At 37.9% G+C, this 5,506-nt stretch overlaps 1 non-coding gene across 1 annotated transcript; it reads right to left on the bottom strand.

Moving 5' to 3' along the window:
- Window positions 1-3,831: 3,831 nt before the first annotated feature.
- On the bottom strand, window positions 3,832-3,937 carry LOC121983513. Its single transcript, XR_006112561.1, has one exon. It is a non-coding gene; the product is annotated as a small nucleolar RNA R71 (small nucleolar RNA).
- Between the last annotated feature and the right edge of the window lie 1,569 nt (window positions 3,938-5,506).

Genomic DNA, 5,506 nt, shown 5'->3' with positions numbered 1-5,506 from the left:
CACCAACAATCTCCCCCTTTTTGATGTTTGACAAAACTCATAATCAAGTTAGGTTAACCCGATAACCTAACTTAGGTTCTCCAATAATTCTCCCCTTTTTGACACACATCAAAAGAATTCCAATGTTCTACCTTGAACATTCCTTGACATTCTTCCCTAGCTTAGGTTAACCCGATAACCTAACTTGGGTTCTCCAATAATTCTCCCCCTTTTTGACACACATCAAAAAGAATTAGGAGAGTATCAAGGTCAAGAGTTTCTTCCTAATGAAAGTCCCATACCTTTCATTGAAACTCTTAATTTCCCCCTTGATACTAAACTCAACAATCAACTTAGTGATAACCCCATATCACTAATCCTCAAAAGTCTTAAGGAGTAAAAACTCCTCCTAAAAGTCAACTCCCCTTGACAATTAGGTAAAACTCCCCCTAAAGGTCAACTCCCCCTTGACCATTGCACCAACAATGTCTTGGAGAGTTTCAAACCCTTAGAAACCTAAACCACAAACTTTCACAGCCGGAATTTCAGATATACAGTTGAAATTCAGCTTTTGGCACGCCGATCGGTCACCGATCGGTCAGATACCGATCGGTGCCATCATTCGCGACCCAGCAATTCTGACGCCTCTTCTTGCTGGATCGGTCTCCGGACCGATCCACCTTCCCTGATCGGTCCGTGACCGATCCACTTCCTGGATCGGTCCAGTGACCGATCCAAGATCCCTTATCAGAATTCCTGAATTTTTACCCGAAATTCAGAAACCCATAAACAATTCCAGAAAATTTCAAAAATTATGAAACTTTGAGGATACACTCCTCATAACATATACTATCAAGGAAAAATAGTTTTCTATGAAAATAACTTCCATTTTCAAATCTTGATACAAAATTCGAAAACTTTGAAATAGTTCAAAGTTAACTCAACTTTGTATCACAATGTTCAATGATGAAAGCAATCACTAAGATGACTTCATCAAGGTTTTCCAAATCAATTTCAAAATGATTTTAAAACCATTTGAATTTAGGACCATAATCTTAGGGCTAAATGTACATGACTTGTACACAAGCTTTCCCTATGATCCTCCTTTTCTTGAATTAGGCTCATCTAGGTACAAAAACTATGCACCTTGATCCTAACTCATGATCCTAATATCTCACACACATCTAAGGTGTATCAAACCACATTCAAGTCAATTTGATGTGAGATATGGGTTAAGGTCAACTTAGGCTAAGTTCTCATGCATTTTCTAAACATCAATTTGATCTCAATATCAAATTATATGTTTGTCCTTAAATCAATTTCATTGATTATAATGCAAGAGATGATGACATGGCATATAATGATATCATAAGTAAAAACATGTGCCAATGTCATGATGTCATGGCATAAAGTTTGAAACTAAACTAACACATGACACATAGATAACCTAAGCATTATCATGACATATCAAATGATAATAAAATGAATATGATGTCATGGCATGGCATATGGCAACCAATCATGGCAAGTTAGCACAAATAAAATACCTAAATCCCTATCTAAGTATCCTTAGCCTTAGCTAACTTAAAATCTAACCCTAGATTGCCCATATATCCCTAAGAGAAAACCAAAATCCCAATTATGGTATTTCTCTAGGTTTTCCTCAAATTGTGCCACTTAAGATTAAAAATGATATTTCCACCATTAGGCACATTTAGCTCTTCAAAGGAGTAAATGATAATTCCATTTCATTTTCAAAAGTTCTCAAAACCTTGAAAATGCTCCTTGAGTGTCAATTTCCTCAAAGTTGGGTTAACTACCCTTCTTATTGGAGTTGACACTCTCTAACCCATTTATGGGGTAGAGAAGATGCTCCTAGGAACCCAATACCTATTTGAGCTCATTGGGTTCACTAAATATTCACTAGGGATAACTTCCCTAGCAACCCTCCTAATGACCCTCTTAGGCTTTAAAGCCTTGGTCATTTGGGTCTCATCAAGGTCAACTATAGGGGTGACTCCCCTTGTGACCTTGGTAATGGTCTTCCTAGCCCTAGGTTTTGTTCCATAATCGAATGGAACATTATGATAAGTGGGCTTGACCAATTGGGACTTAGGTTTGTGACCTAAACCTTTCTTGTCCTTGGACATTGGTTTTTGACCCTTAAACCCTAGAGATGACTTCTCTATGTTTTTAAGAGCCTTTTCCAAATTATCAAGTCTTGACCTCAAGACTTGATTTTCCCTCTCTAATACCTCAAGTTTTAATTTGTCATTTTCTCTTGAGATATTCCTAGGCATATGTCTAGTCTTCTTGGGATTTCTACCTAGGTTTTCCTTAACTTTAGAAGCGTTAATCCTAGGGTTGGTATTTCTAGTGTTATCCTTACCTAGGCTAACATGTTTAGCTCCTAAGCACATGTATTGGTTCCTAAAGTTAACATGCTTATCATTATTAACAATTGCAACAAAACTACTAGCATGAGTTTTATTAGAATTGCAATAATGAACCTTAGAGGTTACCTTAGGATTTGCCTTAGCTCCCCCTATCGTTGTGCCCGGTCTCTTGCCCTTGTGAGGTTGCCTCCCCCTCGGACAATGGCTCCTATAGTGTCCCCTTTGCTTGCATTGGAAGCACACGATGTGCTCCTTGCCCTTGCGTTTTGGGACTCCGGCTTCCTTGAACTTTGGCGCCGGTGGAGTCTTTCTTACCCTCTTTGGACACTTACTCTTGTAATTGGACTTCCTAAATTACCTCTTCTACTTAATTGCATTAATCTACCGTTAGGAAGTGAACTGTGTAATCCAAGAACGTAGGACCGTGGGCCCTTGTGACAGAAGGATAATCCCTATAATCAAATTTCCTAAGTTACCTCTTCTACTTAATAGCAGTAGAACTTGGGTAAACTCTTCGGTGCAATCTTCGCGGGATTGTATTGGACTCTAGTTGGAATTCCTACACAAGTGTAAGCATGGAGTTAGGTAAATGAACAAAGCTTAAGACATTAACTGGCATTGCAACGAAACCTCAATCCTAGTATCTATCACCTATCATCCATCCTCACTCACCCTCTTTACTCTCTCTTCTTTTCTCTTCTCTTTCTTTTTAGAGTTTGTTAACAACTTTAGATTGTCTAGATAATTCGCCATACACTTGCGGATCAACAGTCCTTGTGGATACGATAATCTTTTATATTACTGACGACGTAACCGTACACTTGCGGTTCGTAACAAGTTTTTGGCGCCATTGTCGGGGACTGTTTTCGATTAACATTTGTTGATTAGCATATGAGTTTCTCCAGGAATTTTTCTTTTTTCCTTTTGCCTTTTCTTTCTTGTTTTCATTATACATTTTCTTTCTTGCAATTTAAATTCTGCATTTTCTTTCTTATTTTTCATATAGTATTTTATTTCTTGTCTTTAATTCTTCTTTTTTATTTTTTCTAAAAATTTTTTTCTTAGATATCCATGAGCACTAACATGTCAAGCAGGGCATTAAGAGATTTCTCTGCACCCGTTTCTGCAAGATTTTTATCCCCCATTGTGCAGCCTCACATTGAAGCAGAAAGTTTTCAACTAGACCCAGAGTTAATTTTCATGATACAAGGTCTCAAATTTGGAGGAGAAGCATCAGAAAGTCCTTATCTGCACCTTGAGACATTTCTAGAGCTTTGTGATATGGTGAACTGTGAGGGTGTCTCAGTGGATGCAGTTCGATTGATGGAATTTCATTTCAGTATCAAGGATAAAGCAATGACTTGGTTATATTCTCTCCATCCTCAAAGCATCACAAGTTGGGAACAATTGGAGAAGCAATTTCTGGATCATTTTTTCCCTCCAAGTAGAACAATTTATATGAGGAATTGCATCACAAATTTTACACAAGCATATAGAGAATCATTATTTTAAGCATGAGACAGATTCAAGAGTCTACAAAGACAGTGCCCTCAACATGGTTTGGAAAAATGGCTGACCCTGCACATATTCTATAGGAGAATTTCTTTCTCAGATAAGTGTTTGCTAGATTCATCAGCTGGAGGTTCTTTTATGGACAAGTGTGTAGACGAAGCATATACATTAATTGATCAAGTGGCATTGAACCTCCATGAATTCAAAAATTCAAGAAGTGCAAGCCATTAATGTAAGAGAGCCTGTCAAACAAAATGCAGTTCAACCACCCAAACATGTTGAAATTCACAAGTCATAGAATGAGGAGTTCAAACATTTGGGGGAAAAGATTAATAGCATAGTTTCAAAATGGTTCAAAGAAGACCTTCCTCCTACACAGACAAGATCTAGTGTAAATGATAATGATACTAAATTGAGAAGTGGCAAGAACCATGAAGAACTTCAGAAAAAGGACTTGTACAGAATTGAGGAGAAGAATAATAGAAGACCACAAGAACTCAGTTCCATTACTCTAGGAAGTTCCCAAAGGCCACAAGTACCTTTCCCTCAACAGTTGATCACATCAACACTAGATAAGCAAGTTGGACCTCCTCCGCAAGCTAAAAGGGAATATGGGAAAAAGGAAGTACCTTTCCCAAGACCTTCACTAAGAGTTCCTTTTCCATGAAGACTAGTGAGGGTCAATGAAGATAAAGATTTTGGCAAATTCTGTGATCCAAATATGGTTGAGTGCAGATTTCTTGATGTATATAAAGATGAAGACTCTTCAAATGAGGATTTTATTGATAATGCAGTGGTGAACAAGTTTTCAGATCTACCTCCAGATTTTATAGGATGTTATAGTGAAATTGAATTTTCAGATGATGAATGTGATGTGGTAGATCAACTTAAAATTGCAAGTGAAGTTATTGATCCTCTTGTAATTGATTCTCATATTAAGGATATTGATGTTGGTTTATTTTTTGATGTTTGTGTTGATGATGATGTTAGAGTGTATACTAAAAGCCTAGCTTTTTGTAAACATTTATTTTGAAATAAAGAATCACATTGGTCAAATGTCTACATTTATATGCTAAGTGTAGTTGTTCAATTAATTTATATTGTAGATAACATGGTGTGTGGTGTCACACATAGAAGATCATGTTATCAGTTCCTTATAAATTATAAACAGTAGCTCACGACTAAGATGGATAGGAACAAACCATTGGAATAGTCATAGTGGACATTCGATATCTTAAACACAGGGAGATTAACACACTCATGATAAGAAGGAGCCCAAAATGTAATTTGGGATTGGTGTGGTAGTTCAATAATAACTCTTTAGTGGTATGAGTTATTATTGATGAACTTGAGTTGGGTGTTCGGGGCGAACACGGAAAGCTCAAGTTCATCGGGAGACCATAACTAATTCCTCCTCTCGGTCTCTATTGTAGCCTCTTATATATAGCCTTATATCCATCCAAAGCCTAGCCTCTTAGCCCATGCTAGGGGCCGGCCCCTATCCTCGCTTGGAGCCCAAGCAAGGGGTCGGCCAAGCCAAGCTTGGAGCTAAGGCTATGGCCGGCCAAGCCTTGCTTGGTGCCCAAGCAAGGGGCCGACCAAGTATGAAAAGGGAAGAG

The sequence above is a fragment of the Zingiber officinale genome, chromosome 5A, assembly GCF_018446385.1.
Source record: "Zingiber officinale cultivar Zhangliang chromosome 5A, Zo_v1.1, whole genome shotgun sequence".
Lineage (NCBI taxonomy): Eukaryota > Viridiplantae > Streptophyta > Magnoliopsida > Zingiberales > Zingiberaceae > Zingiber > Zingiber officinale.
The sequence above is the reverse complement of the archived record's forward strand: the minus strand, read 5'-3'. Positions and strand labels throughout refer to the sequence as shown.